This window comes from Mustela erminea, chromosome 5, assembly GCF_009829155.1.
Source record: "Mustela erminea isolate mMusErm1 chromosome 5, mMusErm1.Pri, whole genome shotgun sequence".
Taxonomy (NCBI): domain Eukaryota; kingdom Metazoa; phylum Chordata; class Mammalia; order Carnivora; family Mustelidae; genus Mustela; species Mustela erminea.
In genome coordinates this window covers 76,721,666-76,745,017 of record NC_045618.1, presented here as the reverse complement: position 1 = coordinate 76,745,017, position 23,352 = coordinate 76,721,666, and the positions used below count along the sequence as shown (strand labels likewise).

The following is a 23,352-nucleotide window of genomic DNA, read 5'->3' as shown; positions in this document are numbered from 1 at the left end:
TCCACAACATCATACTCACTGCTAAAACTCTGAAGATTTCTAAGGTCAGGAACAAGGCAAGGTTGCCCACTCTAACCACTTTTATTCTAAATAGTATTGGAAATCTTAGCTATAGCAAGAAGGTAAGAAAAAAAGAGAAAAAAAAATCCAAATTGGAAAGGAAGAAGTAACACTGTCACTATTTGCAGATGACATGATACTACATATAGAAAACACTAGGAGGAAGCAAGATGGCAGAGGACTGGGAAACCGAAATAGCATTAGGTCCCAGGAGTTCAGCTAGATAGTTATCAAACTATTCTGAACACCTATAAACTCAACAGGTGATAGAAGAGAAGAAGAGAAGCAATTCTAGGGACAGGAAATTAATGACTTTGGGGAAGGTAGGACCTGTGGAGAAGTGAATCTGAAGCGACAGGAAGATAGACCACAGGGGGAGGGACCGGCTCTCAGCAAGTAAGAAAGCAGCAAAGGACAAAATCAGAACTTTCAGAAGTCTGCTCCACTGAGGGACATTTCTCCAGATGCCAATCCTGGGGTGGAGCCCTTGTGGGGACACTGTGGTCTCAGGACCCATGGGTCACAGAAAGACCAGGGCTGTCTGAGTGCAGCAGAGCTAACAGGTATCGGAGTGGGGAAGCCAGCTACAGAGAGGGAGCTGAGCAGTGGGCTCTCAGCTCAGGGTTACCTTAACCATGATCCAAGGCAAAGTCAAGCCACTGCTCTTCGAGCAGGTATCCCACAGGTGGCAGATCTGGGGAGACATAACTTCCTCCTCTGGGAAGAGTAGTGAGGGAGCACGTGGCAGGAATCTGCTGGGTTTGGAGAGTCCAAAAGGGGCCATGACCAGAGATAGAAATATTCAGTCACAAGACATGTGAGCACAGAGTGCACCCAGAGACCAGGGAGATGGGAGGGACTGACTGCTTTTCTCTGAGGCCACACTGAGGAGTGGGGCCCTGAGCTCTCAGCTCCTCCTGGCCAGAGACTGGGAGGCCACCATCTTCATTCCCATACTCCAAGGCTCTACAGAAAGTGTTCAGGGAATAAGAACCACGGAGAGCAAACCCAAGCAGGTAACTTAGCCTGGCCCCTGGCAAGGGTGGTACAATTGCATCTTGGGCAAAGACATTTGAGAATCACTGCAACAGGCCCCTCCCCCAGATGATCAGCAAGAACATCCAGCCAAGACCAAGTTCACTGATCAATGAGAACTGTAGAACTCCAAAGTTAGGGGAAAGCAGCACAGAATTCATGACCTTTTCCCTGTGATCCTTTAGTCTTGTAAAATTAAATATTTTTATATTATTTTTTCTTATTCTATTTTTTAATTTTCCTCATTCCTATTTTAACATTTTTAACTATTTTATCTTATCAATACGTTTTTAAAAATCTTTTTAAAATTTTTAATCTTCATTGTTACAGTCATATTTTATCCCTTCATTTTATTTAACGTTATTTTTGTATGTATATAGATTTTTTTCTTTAAAATTGGGATATAATTTCTTATAATAGATAAAAATAGAGTCTAAATCTAGCTCCAGCCTGATCACATTCTCTCCTTTTTTTTTCCTCTTTTTTTTCCAACCATCAATTCCTTTTTCAGAATCTTTTATTTTTCATCTTAACAGTCATATCCCATTACTTCTTTGTGTTTACCCTTATTTTCGTACATATATAAGTTTTTCTTTCTTTAAAATTTTGGGAGCTAGTTTCTTCTAAGAGACAGAATACACCCAATATCAAGTGGGGACTCTGGTCTATTTACCAGTCTCTCTCTCTCTCTCTTTCTCATATATACATATATATATATATATGTATATATATATATATACACACACACACACATATATATTCATATAGTCATATATATGACTATATAGTCGTATATACGACTATATAGTCATATATACATATATAGTTATATAGTCGTGTGTGTGTGTGTGTGTGTGTGTGTGTGTGTGTGTGTATACAAAAAAAGCATGGAATATACTAGAGAATCCTTTTCTGGAGATATAAAAGAATTAAAAGAATTAAAATCTAACCAAGTTGAAATCAAAAAAGCTATTAATGTGGTACAATAAAAAATGGAGGCTCCTACTGCTAGAATAAATGAGGTAGAAGAGAGAATTAGTGATATAGAAGACCAGATGACAGAGAATAAAGAAGCCAAGCAAAAGAAAGAAAAAAAATAAACAACTCACAAGGGAAGAATTTGAGAGATAAGTGACAGACTAAGATGAAACAATTTTAGAATAATTGGGATCCCAGAAGAAGAAGAAAGAGAGAGAGGGGCAGAAAGTATATTGGAGCAAATTATAATAGAGAATTTCCCTAATATGGCAAAGGGAACAAGCATCAAAATCCAGGAGGCACAGAGAAACCCCATCAAAATCAATAAAAATAGGTCCACACCCCATCATCTAATAGTAAAATTTACAGGTCTCAATGACAAAGAGAAAATCCTGAAAGCAGCTCAGGACAACAGGTTCATAACATACAATGGCCAAAATATTAGACTGACAGCAGACTTATCTGCAGAGACCTGGCAGGCCAGGAAGGACTGGCATGATATATATATTCAGAGCACTAAATGAGAAAAACATGCAGCCAAGAATACTATATCAAGCTAGGCTCTCATTGAAAACAGAAGGAGAGATGAAAAGCTTCCGGACAAACAAAAATTAAAAGAATTTGCAAACAACAAACCAACCCTATAGGAAATATTGAAAGGGTCCTCTAAGCAAAGAGAGAGCCTAAAAGTAATAGACCACAAAGGAACAGACAATATACAGTAACAGCCACGCTACAGGCAATACAGTGGCACTAAATTCATATCTTTCAATAGTTATCCTGAATGTAAATGGGCTAAATGTCCCAATCAAAAGACACAGGGTATCAGAATGGACAAAAAACCAAGACCCATTGATATACTATCTACAAGAAACTCATTTTAGACCCAAAGGCACCTCCAGATTTGCAGTGAGGGGGTGGAAAACAATTTACCATGCTAATGGACATCAAAAGAAAACTGGGGTGGCAATCCTTATATCAGATAAATTAGATTTTAAGCCAAAGACTACAATAAGAGATGAGGAAGGACACTATATCATACTCAAAGGGTCTGTCCACCAAGAAGATCTAACAATTTTAAATATCTATGCCCCTAACATGGGAGCAACCAATTATATCAACGAATTGATAACAAAATCAAAGAAACACATCAACAATAATACAATAATAGTAGGGGATTTTAACACCCCCCTCACTGAAATGGGCAGATCATTTAAGCGAAAGATTAACAAGGAAATAAAAGCTTTAAATGACACACTGGACCATTCATATTCAGAACATTCCATCCCAAAGCAACAGAATACACAGTCTTCTCTAGTGCACATGGAACATTCTCCAGAATAGATCACATCCTGGGTCACAAATCAGGTCTCGACTGGTACCAAAAGATTGGGATTATTCCTTGCATATTTTCAGATCACAATGCTCTCAAACTAGAACTCAATCACAAGAAGAAAGTTGGAAAGAACTCAAATACATGGAGGCTAAAAAGCATCCTTCTAAAGAATGAATGGGTCAACCAGGAAATTAAAGAATTGAAAAAGTTCATGGAAACAAATGAAAATGGAAACACAACTGTTCAAAATATACGGGACAGAGCAAAGGCAGTCCTGAAAGGAAATTATACAATGATACAAGCCTTTCTCAAGAAACAAGAAAGGTCTCAACTACACAATCTAACTCTATACCTAAAGGATCTGGAGAAAGAACAGCAAAGAAAGCCTAAACCCAGCAGCAGAAGAGAAATAATAAAGATCAGAGCAGGAAACCAAAAGAACAGTAGAAAAAATCAACGAAACCAGAAGCTGGTTCTTTGAAAGAATTAATAAGATTGATAAACCCCTGCCCAGACTTATCCAAAAGAGAAGACCCAAACTAATAAACTCATGAATGAAAGAGGAGAGATCACAATCAACACCAAAGAAATACAAACAATTATAAGAACATATTATAAGTAACTATAAAACCAGCAAATTTGACAATCTGGAAGAAATGGATGCATTCCTAGAGACATATAAATGACCAAAATTGAACCCGGAAGAACTGAAAACCTGAACAGACCTTTAACCAGTAAGAGATTGAAGCAGTCATCAAAAGTCTCCCAGCAAACAAGAGCCCAGGGCCAGATGGCTTCCCAAGGAATTCTACCAAACACTTAAAGAAGAATTAATACCTATTCTTCCGAAACTGTTCCAAAAAAATAGAAATAGAAGGAAAACTTCCGAACTCATTATCTTGATCCCAAAACCAAAGACCCCATCAAAAAGGAGAATTACAGACCAATATCCTTGATGAATATGGATGTAAATATTCTCACCAAAATACTAGCTAATAGGTTCCAACAACACATTAAAAGGATTATTTGGCATGACCAAATGGGATTTATTCCTGGGCTGCAGGGTTGGTTCAACATCCACAAACTAATCAATGTGATATAATACATTAATAAAAGAAATAACAAGAACCATATGATACTCTCAATAGATGCAGAAAAAGCATTTGACAAAGTATAGCATCCTTTCTTGATCAAAACTCTTCACAGTGTAGGCATCAAGGGTACATACCTCAATATTATAAAAGCCATCTATGAAAAACCCAGAGCAAGTATCATTCTCAATGAGGAAAAACTGAGAACTTTTCCCCCAAAGTCAGGAACATGGCAGGGCTGTCCACTATCACCAGCTATTCAACATAGTACTAGAAGTTCTAGCCTTAGAAATCAGACAACCAAAAGAAATTAAAGGTGTCCAAATCAGCAAAGAAGTCAAACTGTCACTCTTTACAGATGATATGATACCTACTGTGGAAAACCCAAAAGACTCCAAAACTGCAAGAACTCATACAGGAATTCAGTAAAGGGTCAGAATATAAAATCAATGTATAGAAATCAGTTGTGGGGTGCCTGGGTGGTTCAGTGGGTTTAGTCTTGGTCTTCAGCTCAGGTCATGATCTCAGGGTCCTGGAATTGAGCCCTGCATCAGGCTCTCTGTTCAGCAGGGAGCCTGCTTCCCCCTCTCTCTCTCTCTCTGCCTCCCTCTCTGCCTAATTATGATCTCTGTCTGTCAAATAAATAAAATCTTTTAAAAAGTAAATAGAAAATAAGTGAATTCAATATAGTTGCAGGATAAAAAATTAACATACAGAAGTCAATAGCATTTCTGTATATTAATAACTGATCAGAAAGAGAAGAAAACAATCCTATTTACAATTGCATCAAAAAGAAATATCCCAAATAAATTTAACTGAGGAGATGAAAGCCTTGTACTTTGAAAAGTGTAAGAAATGAATGAAAAAAAAAATGAAGATAATGCAAAAAGAAAAAAAAAGGAAAAAAAGAAAAAAAGAAAGCTGGTCCATGCTGATGGATTGAAAGAATTACTATCGTTAAAATGTCCAATGTTTATAGCAGCAGTGGCCACAGTCACCAAACTGTGGAAAGAACCAAGATGCCCTTCATGGATGAATGGATAAGGAAGATGTGGTCCATATACACTATGGAGTATTATGCCTCCATCAGAAAAGATGAATACCCTACTTTTGTATCAAGAATACCCTACTTTTGTATCAACATGGACTGGACTGGAAGAGATTATGCTGAGTGAAATAAGTCAAGCAGAGTCAATTATCATATGGTTTCACTTATTTGTGGAGCATAACAAATAACATGGAGGACATGGGGAGATGGAGAGGAGAAGGGAGTTGAGGGAAATTGGAAGGGCAGATGAACCATGAGAGTCCATGGACTCTGAAAAACAATCTGAGGGTTTTGAAGGGGTCGGGGGGTGGGAGGTTGGGGGAGCCAGGTGATGGGTATTACAAAGGGCACCTATTGCATGGAGCACTGGGTGTGGTGCATAAACAATGAATACTGTTACACTGAAAAGAAATAAATTTTAAAAATAAAATAAAAAATGTCCATACTATCCAGAGCTATCTAAAGATTCAGTGCAATCTCCATCAAAATACCAATGGCATTTTTCACAGAATTAGACCAATCCTAAAATTTGTGTGGAACCACAAAAGAGCCTGAATAGTCTAAGCAATTTTGAGAAAGAAGAACAATGCTGGAGGTTTCATTTTCCTTGATTTCAAGCTATACTACAAAGTGATAGTGATCAAAATGCTATGGCACTGGCGCATAAAAAAATACATAGCACCTAGATCAATGGAACAGAATAAAGAGCCCAGGATTAAATACCCACCAATTTGATCAGTTAATCTGTGGCCAAAGGAGGCCTGAATATACAATGGGAGAAAAGACAGTCTCTCTAGTTAATGTTAAGATAAATGGACAGCCAACGTGAAAGAATGAAACTGGACCCCTATATTGTAACATACACAAAAATAAATTGAAAATGAATTAAAGATTTGAATTTAAGACCTGAAACTATAAAATAGAAGACAGTGAGCTCTTTGATATTGGTCTTGGCATTATGTTTCACAACAGTTCCTCAGCCAAGGGCAATAAAAGCTGAAATAAACAAATGGGATCACATCAAACAAAAAGATTTGCACAGTCAAGGAAATCAATAAAAGGAAAAGGCAACTTATAAATGGGAGAAGATATCTGCAAATCATACACTTGATAAGGGGCTAATATCCAAAATACATAAGGAACTTACACACCTGAGTATTAAAAAAACAGCCCAATTAAAAAACGGACAGAGGACTTCTCTAGACATCTTCCCAAAGACCTATAGATGGCCTACCAGTACATGGAAAGATATTCAGTGTTACTAATGATCAGGGAAGTGCCAATCAAAATCACAATGAGCTATCGCTTTCCACCTTTCAGATCATCTCTCACCAAAACAAAAAATACTAAGAGTTTGTGAGGATATTGAGAAAAGGGAACCCTCTTACACTGTTGGTGGGAATGTAAATTGATGCAGCCAATGCAGAAAACACTATGGAGTTTCCTTGAAAAAATAAAAAGTAGAGCTACAATATGATCTAGCAATTCCACTTCTGAGTATTTATCCAAAGATAAATATTTATCCAAAGAAAATGAAAACACCAATTTGAAGAGATGGGTGCACTGCTATGGACTGTTCCAACATTACTTACAACAGCCAAGATGTGAAAGCAAACTAAGTGTCCATCTGTAGACGAAGGGATAAAGAGAATGTGGTTAAGTACACCCACACGTACACACACACACACACACACACACACACACACACACACACACAGGAATATTACTCAGCCATAAAAAAAGAATGAAATCTTGCCATTTGCAACAACATGGATGGACCTCTAGGGTACTATGATAAGTGAAATAAGTCAGAGAAAGACAAATACCATATAATTTTACTTATATGCAGAATGTGAAAAACAAGACAAACACAAACACAAACAGAAACACGCTCACAGATACAGGGAACAAACTGCTGGTTACCACAGTAGGGAGAAGTTGGGGAGAAAGCGTAAAATGGATGAAGGAGATTAAGAGGTACAAACTTCTAGTTATAAAATAAGGCATGAGGATATGATGCACAGCGTGGGGTATAGAGTCAATGTTATGGTAATAATTTTGGTTACAGATGGTAACTAGACTTACTGTGAGGATCATTTTTTAATTTGAGAAACATCCAATCACTATGATGTATACCTAAAACTAATAAAATATCATGTCAATTACACTTTAAAAAAATAGGGATTGATAGACACACAAAATAACAAAAACTGAAGATGCAACAAAACCCCATAATATGCAGCACACTGCACCAACTAAAAGATAGGAAGCCCCTCCTACAGGCTTCAGAGCCACTGAGGGTATAGAGCTTAGAGAACTCAGTTTGGGTCCCACTGGAACCTTTCCATCAAGTTTATATAGGACACACACCAGTAGGTGTCAGTGCCAGTAGGTAAAGCTTTTTAATTCTGTAGTTTAAGTAATCCACTTTTGCTGATTTGGGGCTGCCTTATTCATCAGTTAATGAGAGAGAATAGTTATAATCATTTACTATGATGGTAGATTTATCATTTTCTTATAATTTTGTTAAATTTATATATTTTAAATTCATCAGTTACATACAATTTTAGATTCAGTCTATCTTCCTGGTAAATGAAAATTTCATCAATATGTAGTGATCTTATTTATGTCTCAATATTTTTTTTTTTTGCCCTTGCATCTATTTTATCTTATCTAAGACTAATGTGGGCATACCAGCTTTCTTAGAATAGTATTAGTCTGGCATATTTTCATTCCATCTCATAAATTTCAGTCTTTCTGTGCTCTTATTTAAGTTGATGTTTTATAAACAGAACATAGCTAGATTTTTCAGGATTTTTATTCAGTCTGAAATTCTTTTCTTTTACCTAGAAAGTTGCTACATTTGTCAGGACAACCTATTTGCTTAGATTAATTTCTATCATATTATTTGTCTTTTTTTTTTATTTTCTACCTCATTTCTTGCATACTTTTAAATAGGCTGAATTTCTTTGGTGTTGTTTTCACCTTAAAATATTCCTATACTAATTTGGAAGTTAAACATTTACTTCTATTCTTTTGGTATTTCCCTTGACATATCATCAGGCCAACTTACTTTTCAAATTTAAACAATTTGTTATCCCCTCCCAAATAATGTGATTAGATCATACAATTATAACAGTGACTGCTTTTACAAATTACATGCTTTTTTTTTCTAATATGTTAATTCTATCTTTTCTAAGTAGCAAAATTAGATATTACTACTGCTAGTGTTTGGCACTGTACTCTTGTTTTCCCTAAAAAAAAAAAAAAACCTGATAAATAGCACATCTCCTACCTGTCCAAGTTCTGAACTAATTAAAAGATAAGCAAGTGTATGGAAAAAAATATGACTGGTATTTGAGAATGTGATTTAAATCTGTGCATCGGAAAGCTTCACGATACTGGGCCACAGATGAGACAAAGTTACCCACAGGCAGTGGTGAGTACATGGGCCTCTGTTTGGGGGACCACTTCCAGGTAAGCATGGCAAAGGAGCAGAGTGGAACACAGGCTTTGTGCAAATAATTCAGCATCTGATCTCAAACATTATGAAGCCAATAAAGAAATCGGTCCATCTACAGTACCACTGCTTTTGTTACATGTGGAATCCTTTAATTTCAAGTTTGTGATTAATGTAAAAATCCCCTGTTCCATCCACTTTTCAAGGATTTGAAGCACTTCTATGAAGTTGGAATTTCTAGTCTTTAAAATATTTGGAAAAAGTTGATTAGCAAGCTTTTATCGTTTCTAAATTTTGACAGTACACAAGTACTGTGTACACTTTTAGATGCATTTTGTTAAATAAATTTATAATAAATGCAGCATTAAATGAAGTGGTAATAGTAGTATGTGATTTTTCACATACCAAGTCCCTGGGACATTTAAAGATCTTGGCAACAATTCTGTTTGTCAAACATGCCAAATAGTACTGAGCAACCTTGACAAGAACAGGCATCATTGTCATATGCATATTTTTTTTTAAGATTTTATTTATTCATTTGACAGAGAGAGATCACAAGTAAGCAGAGAGGCAGGCAGAGAGAGAGGAAGGGAAGCAGGTTCCCTGCTGAGCAGAGAGCCCGATGTGGGACTCGATCCCAGGACCCTGAGATCATGACCTGAGCAGAAGGCAGCGGCTTAACCCACTGAGCCACCCAGGCGCCCTTGTCATATGCATATTTTTAATGGAATGACATCAGAGTGTTTTAGAAGGATTTTGCTGTTTATTTGGTTGTTTGGTAAGTTACTATTATTACGTTTAATTTATAAAAGGGTTTCAAGACAACTTCACTTAGAGTCTATTTTAGGTCTTTCTGCAGAATTTTACCAAAATGCCCTTTTATCTACTTAAGTTACCAAATGATTTCTTCCTTTAATATATTGACACATGAATTATCTCAGCATATTTCCTAATATTAAACTACCTTTGTCTTACTCAAATTATCCTTATTTGTTCATATTGTATTTTATATTGATATACTGATGAGTTCTACTTGATCATTTTCATAGAGAATTTTTCATCTATATTCATAGGTGGACTCTGCCTATAGGTTTGTGGATCTTTACCAGTTTCTGTAGTAAGAGTCTGCTCAGTTTATAAAATAAATTTGAGGAGTTTCAGATTTAGTTAACATCAGAAGTATCTGATCTTTCAAGAACTGGTAGACAGTTACAAAACCATTTTTCCTTGTTTCTGGTGTTTATTTTTAAATTTAGATCTTTAATTACTTTTCCAATCTCTTCTAAGATCTCTAATTACCTTTCCAATCTCTTCAGTTTCTACTTCTTGAGTCAATTTGGTTTTTCTAATTCCACACCATTGAATTGCTTGTAATATTCCTTTAACTCTTGTCATCTCTGATACAATTATTATTCCTAATTTTTATTTTCTAATATATACTTCATTCTTCTTTGCTAATCAAACTCACAGGGACCTTTCAAATTTTTCTTTAATTTCAAATACTTTTCTTTTGTTCTAAAGGCATTTAACACTATCCATTTTCCTCTGATCAAGCTTTTGCTACATCTCTGATGTTTTGCCATAATGTGTTTTCATTTCATTGCTGTGTAAATGGTTCAGAATTGTAGTTTTGAAACTTCTTTGATCAAAGGCTGGATATGAGACTTGATTTTTTAAACAGCTTTTTAGTAATATTTTTTATTTTATTTTTCTGGTTTTTATTTTTATTTGGACTATTATCAAAAATATAGCCTGTTTTGTGTCTCTTTTTTAAATTAAGTTCTTTTATGTGTGTGCCAAATACATTGTACATTCTTTTTATGTGCCATAAAACATATAACATAACATATATAACATAATATATAAAATAATTACATTATCTTTTTAAAGGATGTTAAGATGTATGTGTATCTCTAAAAATAGTTTTGATGACTGTTACTTAATTCTGTGATTACTTTTTCCTAATGAGTTTTATTATCTGAAAGACTTCACTTAAAATGTCCCACTAAAACAGTTTATTTTTGTACATGTTTTTGTGTTTCTAATCCTTTCTCCTTTATATATGTAGATGCACTGTTTGGCCATGAAAGATTTATGACTGTCATACCTTGCTTATAAATTACAGCTCTAGGGATCACAAAAGTTCCTCTTTATCCTGTTTAGTCTTTTTATTCTTAGATTTCACCCTGTTTAATATTCATACTAAACCCCAGTTCCCTTTTTATTTGCATTTCTTAGTATCTCTTAGCCCATTCCATTATTTTTCAGCCTTTTTTTTTTTTCAGCCTGTCTTTATAGTTCCTGTGAATGATATGTAACTGGACTTTGACTTGCAATGCAGTGTTACAGTGATGATCTTTTTTTTTTTTTTGAAGAACCATCAATATTTTTTTGCATTTTTTCCTAGTAAAATTGAAATATAACTGACATATAATATTGCATTAGATTAAAGTGTACAACATCATGATTTTATATATGTACATACTGTGAAACGATTACCAATAATTTTAGTTAACATGTATCATCTCCCATATTTACAATTTTTTTCTTGTGCACAGTACAGTATTTTTAACTATAGTCAGCATGCCTCATCTTATAACCAGAAGTTTCTACTGTTTGACCATCTTCACCCATTTCTCCCATTCCTCACCCTCACTTCTAGCAACCCCCGATTTGTTCCATTTCTGTAAATTCCATCTTTTAGTAACTAAAATCAGGTCCCTCACATTTAGCATATCCACTGATAGACCTTTCTTACTTCCATCTTCTTTTGTATTTATTTTACTATTTTCTCTGCTTGACCAGCTTTTTTCAAATTTTAATTTTTCCCTATTCTTTTCCACAATTTGTGAGCTCTTATTTTTTCTTTTCACTAGTGTTTACCTTATTTCCAAATTCTAAGGAATTCATATACATATTTTTGTTATTAATAATATACCAACTATTCATCTATTTCTTCTCACCAAGGTACTCTGCCTGCCCCCCTCAGTTTTCCACATCTGTACCAATAAAAGAAGAACTTTAACACATTTTATCACCTACTTCCTCCAATATCCTGGGTTATGATAAAATAGTTTCATATTTGTAGCTCAATTCTATTCCCTTGTAGTGTATGTGACTGAAATATATCTTATCACTTATTAGGAGAGAGACCCTAGATATCGTTGTTTTACTACTTCATCTTTTCCAATCCTGAGGACTCTGATTTGAATCATGTATTATTTAGAATATTTTCTTCAGTATTTTCATCAGATTGTTTGCGTACTCAGGTGACATATTCTCTGTTCATAACTATTTGTCTTTTGTCATAGTGAATAAATATCTTGGCTAGGTATAGGAGTCTCAGGTTATAATCCATTGATCCATTTTCTTAGTATAACTTAATCCTTTAGCTTTCAGTGTTAAAGAAGTCCAAATCAGTTGAATACTATTTTTTCCTTAATTAATCTAAACCTTCCATCTTTTTTTTTTTTAAAGATTTTATTTATTCATTTGACACAGAGAGATCACAAGTAGGCAGAGAGGCAGGCAGAGAGAGAGAGAGGAGGAAGCAGGCTCCCCGCAGAGCAGAGAACCCCATGCGGAACTCGATCCCAGGACCCTGAGATCATGACCTGAGCCGAAGGCAGCGGCTTAACCCACTGAGCCACCCAGGCGCCCTAAACCTTCCATCTTGATGCTTATAAAGCTATCTTTGGATTTTACCAAAGTATGTCTATATATATCCATTTTCTTTTTCATCTTGCCTAGAACTTGGTGAGCTATTTCAATCTACATATTCAATTTTTTATTTAGCTCAGGGAAATTTCCTTCGATAACTGTTTAATTATTGCATTTCCTTCAACTGTTCTTCTGTTTTTTGTCACTTCTGGGACTCCTATTATTGATATATTAATTTTATGGATCTCTTTTCTAAATACCTTATTTTCTCCACAGGATTTATATTTCTTCAATCTTTTCTCCTGGTTTGTTATCACTTGATTTTTTTCAGACCACTAATTCAAACCACTTTCTTTAACTACAATCCATTTGTAATGTTTTTAAATTAAAAAAAAAAAATCCAGGAAGGACAAGATTTCCTATCAGAGGGTTGGTACAGGAGCACGTAACACTGTGGGATTTAAAATACATAGCAAACAGCATTGCAAAGTGTTTTCAGCTAATTCTAAAGGTTCAGTGTCAGAATTCCAATTTTTTGGAACTGGAATATGAGGGAAAATGTTAAGAAATAAGCTTATGTGAGGAGTATATAGTGAGAAAGCAATAGTCAAAGCTGGAGGAAAATGATAACATATTGAAAATTTGGCTGAGAACCATCATTAATATGGGGGCCAAAGTTCAAAATTAGGTAACCAGGAAGTTTTTTGTTTTTTTTTTTTTAATTTTTTTATTTTTTATAAACATATGTTTTTATCCCCAGGGGTACAGGTCTGTGAATCACCAGGTTTACACACTTCATAGCACTCACCAAAGCACATACCCTCCCCTGTGTCCATAATCCCACCCCCTTCACCCAAGCCCCCTCCCCCCAGCAACCCTCAGTTTGTTTTGTGAGATTAAGAGTCACTTATGGTTTGTCTCCCTCCCAATCCCATCTTGTTTCATTTATTCTTCTCCTACCCACTTAAGCCCCCATGTTGCATCACCACTTCCTCATATCAGGGAGATCATATGATAGTTGCCTTTCTCTGCTTGACTTATTTCGCTAAGCATGATACGCTCTAGTTCCATCCATGTTGTCGCAAATGGCAAGATTTCATTTCTTTTGATGGCTGCATAGTATTCCATTGTGTATATATACCACATCTTCTTGATCCATTCATCTGTTGATGGACATCTAGGTTCTTTCCATAGTTTGGCTATTGTGGACATTGCTGCTATAAACATTCGGGTGCACGTGCCCCTTTGGATCACTACGTTTGTATCTTTAGGGTAAATACCCAATAGTGCAATTGCTGGGTCATAGGGCAGTTCTATTTTCAACATTTTGAGGAACCTCCATGTTGTTTTCCAGAATGGCTGCACCAGCTTGCATTCCCACCAACAGTGTAGGAGAGTTCCCCTTTCTCCGCATCCTCGCCAGCATCCAGATGGCCAACAGACACATGAAAAAGTGCTCCATATCACTCGGCATCAGGGAAATACAAATCAAAACCACAATGAGATATCACCTCACACCAGTCAGAATGGCTAAAATCAACAAGTCAGGAAATGACAGATGCTGGTGAGGTAACCAGGAAGTTTAACTCGTTGCTCTACCTAAAGGACATACTAGCGCTCACTCCATAATGCCTGCCCTATTTGGAGAATGAGATGATGACAAGCACCTGAAGACCCAGCGATAACCAGAGTATGAGAATTACACCAGCCCCCTCTGCTTCTAGGATAAAATTGCTCTCTAAAACCCACAGACTAATGGATTTAGGGTTCAGAGGGCAGATGAGCGTAGGCAGTCTTTTATTTGTGCTATCAAGCACACCGGTTCTTTGCAAGTGAGGGGATGAGATATATATACCCATACAGAAGGGGGGATAATTCTTGCCCAACAATTCCAGTCTTCCCTGCACACTCTATTTTACAGGAAGTACAAGCTGAAATATAGTGTACCACCTCTATGAATAGATGGAGTAAGATGATGGGTCAAGATCGGACACAGAAAGTCAAAGGATCATGGGGAGGGTCACAGAACTTTTCTTGCTGCAGCTGCTATTCAATGTATCGAGAGGAAGTAAACCACCTCCTGGTGGGAACAGAGAATGCACCTGTCCACAACAAGAGATAAATGGCCTGTGTGGGGAAAGTTGGTTGGAGAAGCATTTGATAAGTGTCATCAGTATTAGCAGAAAGGTCAAGGAAAATGAGGGTAGAAAGAGAAACCTGAGAAACAATTTGGAAAATAATCAATATCCTAGATATTTAGAAAAATTCTGAAGTCATGAATACCAAGCCAGCAGGCATGTTTTTGCAGAGAATCAGCCAGAGAAAACAGAAGGTCAATGTACTGACGGAGGAAAGATGGATTTTCTCATCCATTTGACAAGTATATGCTTCAAGTGTTGTGATCTGTGGCTGTCTCTGGGGTTTTGATCAGTTATGAATGTTATTTCATTATATGCAAGACCTGTGGGGGAAAAAATCCTATATAAATGATTGGGATTACTGCAACGTGCCCCTCACAGCTGCATCCAGTTTGTAAATAATTGAACAAGATTTTTCTTGCCATGGTCTACCTCCCAGGTGAATTTAATATAGGATACATCAAAATAAAATAAAAAGTTAGATCGATGTAGTTCTATCTGAGCTTGTTACCACGTGAATACCATCTTGCAGTGAAGAATACTCGAGAATGACATCTGAAACAATAGTTCCTCAGGTTGATGAGCTCAGTAATGAATCGCTGTGTTATTTCCTTCCCAGAGTGATTAGAATAGCGCTTGAATTCTTGAACATACTGAAGTGCTTGTAAATGAAGCAAACAGATGTCTGGTAAAAACAAGGCAGGGCACACTCACTCAGGGGTCAGTGTCTTTATGGTGAAACCAAACCCCCTCAGCAAACTCACGAATGAAAGTATTCCTTTCATACTGAAGAATTCTGACTTTGTGAGAGAACTTTCTTTCCAGGTGGGTTGATTCTAACTTCCATCTAATGTAACTGGACCAATTTTAAGAATGTCTATTATATGTATATTATTTGCATTCTCATGAATAGAGTCTGTCAGGGCATATATCTTATCTAATCATTTATTCACTCAAGAATTAATTAAACACTGTGTGAAAGTTTTAGTCTCAGTGGATGAAATAAAGCTGAAGGAGATCTAGCCTTGAGGAGCACTAAACAAGATAATTAATATCCATTACTCACCAGAATATTCTATATTGTAATATGGTTTATAACTATAAGGTACTCTAAAAGTTCATTTTTTAAATTTGTTTTGTTTTTAAGCCAGAGGGGGATTAGAATAGGCTACTTTGAGGATGTGATCATTGAACCAGACTTTTTAACAAAAGTTAACATCTATTGATGTGAGAATAGGTATTACAGGGAGAAAACCCAGGGATCAAAGGAATGGAGAAATAAGTAATAGTAGAATTATAAAACTTGAAGAAACCATAAGGGAACATTTGATTCAGGTGATATGTAAAATATCTTGACCCGAAATAATCTCTCTTCTCTGAATTTTTGTAGTCATTAATATTGATCTATTGCCTTATTTTTAATGTACTTGTATGTCTTAGTGGGCCCTTGAGAACAGGAATAATGTTTATCTTTCATTCCCACAGAAAGTGCTTAGTAAATGGTTGGACAGCAAAAGCGTTTATCAGGTCAAAATAAAAATAAGGCAGAGAATGGTCTTAGAAATGGCGGGTGGGAAACACCTCCTCTTATTATTTTTTGTCCTTTATGCACATTGTAATAATAAGATCTGATTCTGCATCTCTTCATTCTCCTTCGTTTCTTTTATCTATTTTATTATAGTCCTTAAAAATGCACATCTCATTACTTTCTTCCATTTTCATGTGACATGACATCATTTCCTTCATGCCCCTCATTAGATTATTTAACGCGCTCATCTCATTACACCTTTCCCATCTTGCATCTCATTACACCCCTTAAACATGCACATCTCATTACACAGTCCTTACATATCTCATTACACGGCTCCATTTTTGTATCTCATTGTCATTTCATTTCTGCATTTTATTACATTAAAACCTAGTTCCCATTATAACTTACATATTTTGAAAATTTATATACTCTCTCTGCTTTCTTTTATGCATCTAATTATACGGCCTCTCCTTTATGTGACCAGCTCATTACACTTTTCTTTTCACCCATCTCATTTCAGCCCCGAAGGATGCCCATCTTACAGGACACTTCCTGAGACAGCTCATTAAACCACCTCACGTATTCACCTCATTACAGCTTCTTAACATATATGTCTTATTACATAGAACTGTTCATGAATCTCATTAAAATCTCGGAAGGTACATATCTCACTATTCTCTTCTAACTTATGCATCCTGTCACCACATCACAACTACACATCTCATTAAAATGTCCTTTTATTATTTTAATATGTCCCTTTATTATAAATGTCCTATTTACTATTTCAGTATATTTTTATGTATGATGAAAATGACACATATCTTTCAAAAAGCGGTTTTCCCAAATAGTACTTCGTATGCCTTTAAATTATTATGTTATTACATTGGTGCTTCTCAAACGGGTGCCTCAGAATGTTAATAGAGATGCAATAAAAATAAATTTAAATACTTCGGGTTAGTAATAAGTTTATAAGTTTGCACGGGTTAATAGAAAATTAACTAATTAAATTTAAAACTTTCATTCTTAATTCAGGACTTCTTGGAGCTTTTTATATACTATTGAGAACCATGAATATTCATGAAGGAGCTCTGGCCTGTAGGATTTCTCAAATGAATCAGCCACACAGTCCAGCCACTGGCTGTGTATATTAGCTGCTCCCAGAACTTGTGTCTTACAGAGCACAAATCAAGAATGTGTTACAGTGTTTCATACACATGCACATTTATATTCTCATGGACATACAGTTTTATATTTACCACTATTTATTTTACTTGCAGCCCTGCATTGCTTTCTAGAACTAATGACACTTGCACAAGTGATTCCTTGATGAATGCCTCATCACAGTGGTTCCTAAACTGGTGGGTAGTAAAGTTACCTGAAGAACTTGGTAAAATTACAAAGACCCTGGACCCATCTTATTTCAGAAAAACCCAGGCTTTTGTGTTTCTTAGTAGCTCTCCAGGTGATTCTGATACACACCAAAGTTTGGGAAGTACAGGCTTTTTGAGTATGTACTGTGCCATGTTCTATGTGAGAATACATAAACAGGTTATGTTTATGAGCCCTCACCAGAAACTTATAATAATTCAACTTTGGCGGTTGTTTGCTCTCTCCTGAGTCCCTATGCAGAGCTACACAGGTATTTCCTCCCAATGAACTGGCCTGCTTATCTATCTAACTGCTAGCAATACACTGAAGCAAGAGGAGGACTCCCTTATCCAGAGGGGAGACATTCAAGACCCCCAGTGGATACCTGAAACCGTGGATAGTAACGAACCCTACATACGCTATGATTTTTCTACACATACATATACCTCGGATGAAATTTCATCTATAAATTAGGCATCATTGTAAGAGATTAACTACGACACCTAAGAAAAAAAAAACAGAACAATTTTAACAGGACACTGTGATAAGTTACGTGAATGTGCTTGTTCTCTCTCACTCGCTGCAAACAACTTACCCTTCTTCATCTTGAGATGGTGCGAGAAGCTAAAATCCCTACCTGCTGAGATGACGCGAGGCAAAGGATGCAGGCGCCGTGGAGAAGTGTTGGGTTACTATTTACCTTCTGAGGATTCATCAGAAGGAGGATCACGGGCTTCCAGACCGCAGTTGACCTTGGGTAACTGAAGCTGCAGAATGCAAAATTGCAGGTAAGTGGGGGACTGATGTGTTTACTCAGTCAGAGGACAAGTCTTGGCATAAGATGGACCTGAATCTCCTCCCCACCAGTATCTGTTGACCTTGGGTAGAACACACTACACTCTGAGCATCAGTTTCCTCTACTGTAAAATAGAGTAATACTTTCTTATATCATCGCTGTTAAGGATAAATGAGTGGGGCATCTGGGTGGTTCAGTCCGCTAAAGTATCTGACTTGGTTTGGCTCAGGTCAAGATCTCAGGGTCCTGGGATCCAGCCATGCCAGGCTCTGTATTCATTGGGTAGTCTGCTTAAGGATTCTCTCTCTCTTCCTCTGCCCCTACCCCACCAGGGCACACTGCTCTCTCTCCCACTCTCTCTCAAATAAATAAATAGATCTTTAAGAAAAAAAGAATAAATGAGCTTAATACATAGAAAATTCTCATCACAATTCCTTGCACAGAATGACTTCTCAAGAAATAATAACTATTTTCAATAACTTTATTTGATGCTCATATGTCACATTAACTTTATTGCCTTTTTTTAAAGATCTTTATTTATTTGGTTAGTTAGTTGACAGAGAGAGCGAGAGAACACAAACGGGGAGCAGGAGAGGGAGACAGAGAAGCAGCCCTGCAGCCCTCCTCCCCCGCTGAGTGGGGAGCCTCAGGTGGGCTTGATCTGATGGTCACTTGCCTGAGACCATGACCTGAGCCAAAGGCAGACGCTTAACCTTCTGAGCCACCAAAGCATCCCAACTTTACTGCCTTTTGAAACCACTACAGTGTATCAACTGATCCTCAGGTAACAGAAGAATTAAATAAAGACACAAGTTCCCTACACGATCACTAAGGGAGATTGTACCTGAATACCCCAAGTCTGCCTGCTTGCTAGGCAGACCTTAGCAGATATGATAAATTACCATCCTATCAGATGATAGAAATCCAGAAGTCACACATTCCTACATGCATAAAAATGGGATGAAAGTGACAAGGATACTTTGGAAAAACAACCTCTCTCCACCCCCAAGTTGATGGGTTAACGCTGATAAAGAACCCTAGCAGAGCGGTTCTCAAACATGCCTGCTCACTGAAATCGCCTGAGGAACTTAACTGCTGCCTGGGTCCCACTAATAGATTGAAAATTAACTGATTTGTGATGAGGTCTGGGCATTTCTCAATTTGGGTTTGGAATCTGTTTGTAAAGAAAATAAGCCACAGCTTTGCTTTGCTTCTGATTCTTGTAGAATTAGCACATATGCTAATTGTGATTTGTATACTTAATTAAAGATCTGATCTTGGCAATATTCATGGCCAGGATTTAGAGTGTCAGTCAACAATTACTCAGGTCTGTGTGCCAGTAGAGTGCTGGGTGCTGGGTAGGAATGGAGAGGCCAGTGAAACAAAGTTGTTCTTTACTCCAAATTGTAAAATTACCCAATAAAAGGACAAGATAACTTCTGAGAAAGAACAGGGGCTGGTGCCAAAATTGTAAAAGGGCTCTAGAGTAATTAGGAAGAAAGTTACAAAATTCGTTTGGGGGGGAGTAGAAAAAATGCTGCAACACCCATTTTGGAGGAATGCTGGCAATGTTTTCATTAAAATTGTGAACAAGGTAAGTATGTTTAGTAATTGATATTCATTTAACATAGTTTTGGAAATTCTAGCCAATGTAATAAGCTGAAACAAAAATAGTATACATACCAGAAAGTAGGTTTTTAAAATGATTACCATTTGCAAATAATGTAATTTCCATGGTGAAAACCTAAGACATAAAACTTTGTATCTCATGATTGGACTGCTACAGTATAAATATACAAAAATAAACGTGCTCACTGGCTATCGGCACTATTCAATCCAAAGAAATAATAACAAAAAAAATTCACTTTCTATGATATCTTAAAATATAAAGCATTGGAAATAGTTTTAACAGGAAATGTGAAGTACTTTATATTTGCTGGTTATAAAGCTGCTAAGACATTGGGTTTCTGTCTTACCTATTTACTCCTCTCAGACCGTAGGAATTTGCTCTTTTTCTTATGGAATTTCCAAGAACAAAAAGAATAACCCAAGAGTTTGGTGCCTAAACAGTAGGAATTACCTTAATTTAATGGAAAACGTGAGATAATTGCCTCTGTATTTTTTTGGACTGAGAATCAGCTCACTCTTGAAATGGTGTGGCTACTTTGCCTTCCTGGAGCAGCTGAGAAAGATGTTTGTTGGACGTGGAGAGGAAAATAGCAAGGACATGATGGACAGCAGGAGACAAGGGAAGAGGAGAAATAGGGAAATGTATGCATACTATAACCTCTTGAATTTTTCCTAAAAGAACAAAGAATGATTTAAATTTAATAAAGGGAGAAAAATAGGGACAAAACAAGAGGCAAAGACAGAATAAATGGGGGTGAGGAAAAAATACAAGCATAAAAGGATCATTAAGAAGAAACAAAACAAACTAACTGGGAGAAAATTAAAGAAATAGTGGAAAGCTTGCATGGTTTTCTAAGTACCGTCATGATTATTTTTTCTCTAACGAGATGAACACAACTGCTATAATGCTATTCATAAATAACCAGATCACTTTCTGTAGGGCAAATTGCATTTTCAGCTGACTAGTTTATAATAAATAAATATTCACCAAAGTGCATGATTCTTGAGATTGGGTCATTTAGAAACTTCCATTCCATTAAAAGTAAGTTTTATTTCCTTGACAAAGGCTACTAGCTGAAACGTCAATTGCCTGTCCTAAGGGATGGCACCTGTAAGTAAAATAAACATATTTTTAATAGAAGAGATGGTCAAAGTGACCTTATCTCAAGATAGCATGCACTTTGGTGAATATTTATTGTTGAATTAAAGAGATCCTAATACAAAAGGACAGTAGTTCCTCTTCATTACCTTTCCTTGCTACATACAGGTGAAAAAATTTTTAAATGCTCAAATTGCTTTCAGAATTTACCAATCATTGAGTAAAAGATCACACACATAATAAACACTATAAATAATTTGAAATAAATCTGCCGGTTCAGATTATAAATATTAATATGATGCTGAAATTAATCATACATCTTTCCAGCCAAAAATTCTTATTCTATTTATCATTGATACCTTTATTTGTTACTCTACAACATTTAATTGGTTTGCAATATATTTTCAAACAGTAACAACTAAAATCGAAGGCCATTACTGATGTGAAACTGAAATGTCAAGCTACATTTTTTAAATTAAAAATAAATGCAGTGATATGTTGTATTTTTAAATCGTAACAAAAATAAATCTACACTTATATTGGATCTAGGTGGAAGGATTCAACTGATGACAGATGAAGAAATGACATAAGATAGTTCATTCAAGTTAATGAAAATTATACCAAATCCCCAAGGGGGAAAAAATGCCAGAAATATTCCAAGATGCTTTTAGATGTTGAAGTAGATTTACAAAATCTAGTATTTTCAAGTGTGAAGGATCTTTTGATATCATGTAACTAATGTCCTTTATTGGGGCACCTGGGTGGCTTAGTCAGTTAAGCGACTGCCTTAGGCTAAGGTCCAGCTTCCTGCTCAGCAAGGAGTCTGCTTTCACCTTCTTCCTAACCCCCGGGCTTCTTCTCTCTCACTCATTCTCTCTCTTTCAAGTAAATAAATCAAATCTTTAAAAACAAAAACAAACAAAAAACTAATGTCTTTTATTTTCAAGGGTTATACACTAAGTCCCAGAAAGTTCAAGAGAGTTCACAAGATTCATACTCCTTGATATTTGTAGAACTGGAACTAGAGCCTTGATTCTTTGCTGAGGAAAAAATAAGAGACTCCCTTCAAGTTCTAGGCCACTCTGCCTGAATTACAAACACTGCCATCAATATTCCTACTTCATGTTCAATGTTACACAAAAAAGACTTCCTGTATAACCTATGTATAAATTACCTACTGTTACATTTTAAAATCATACCAAAACTTAATGTCTTGAAAGAATAATAATTATTATCTTTCAGAAATTTGGGAGCAGCTCAGCTTGGGGAGTGGGGTGTTGTAGTTCTGGCTCCAGTTACCTTGTGAGGTTCAGTCAGATGTTGGCTTGAGCCGGAGGATCCACTTTTTACAACTACATTCCCCTCAGGGCTGACAGGTTGCTGCTGGCTATTACCCAGAACCTCAGTTCCTCTGTACATAGGCCTGGTCACAGGGTGGCTGACTTCACCCAGAATGGGAAATCCTAGAGACCAAAGCTAAAGTTTCAATTCCTCTCATAGCCTAGCCTCAGAAGAAGTACTATCTCTCTCACCATATTCTATTTGTCACACAGGACCAATTCGCATTAAATATGAGAAGAGATTACACAAAGGCATGAAGACCAATAGGCTAGGAGTACTGGAAGCAAATTTAGAGTCTACCACTGTCTACCATCATCTTAAATGATCAATATCATTCCCACATGCAAAATATACAAATTCAACCAAAAGGTCAACAAAAACCTTAATCCATTCTAGCAAAGAGTTCTTAATCTCAAGACCTGTGAACTACAGAAGATATCTGCTTCTTACACACACCATCAGTGGTGTGAGAGAGGGAGAGAAGATTACTGCTATAAATCCATTCAAAAATAAGAAAAGAACAGGAGATACATAGGACTCACTGGTTTAAAAATTCTGAAATCCAGGCTGATTTCAAGCTTTACTAAAAAGCTGTGATCACCAAGACAGCATGGTACTGGCACAAAAGCAGACACATAGACCAGTGGAACAGAGTAGAGAGCCCAGATATGGACCCTCAACTCTATGGTCAAATAATCTTTGACAAAGCAGGAAAAAAAATATACAGGGGGAAAAAGAGTCTCTTCATGGTGCTGGGAAAATTGGACAGCTATGTGTATGAA

At 36.4% G+C, this 23,352-nt stretch overlaps 1 long non-coding RNA gene across 1 annotated transcript; it reads left to right on the top strand.

The window, feature by feature from the left end:
* The first annotated feature begins 9,709 nt into the window (after positions 1-9,709).
* On the top strand, positions 9,710-23,140 carry LOC116590143. The gene is made up of 3 exons (XR_004285515.1): positions 9,710-9,786; positions 18,317-18,493; positions 22,783-23,140. It is a non-coding gene; the product is annotated as an uncharacterized LOC116590143 (long non-coding RNA).
* Positions 23,141-23,352: the final 212 nt, after the last annotated feature.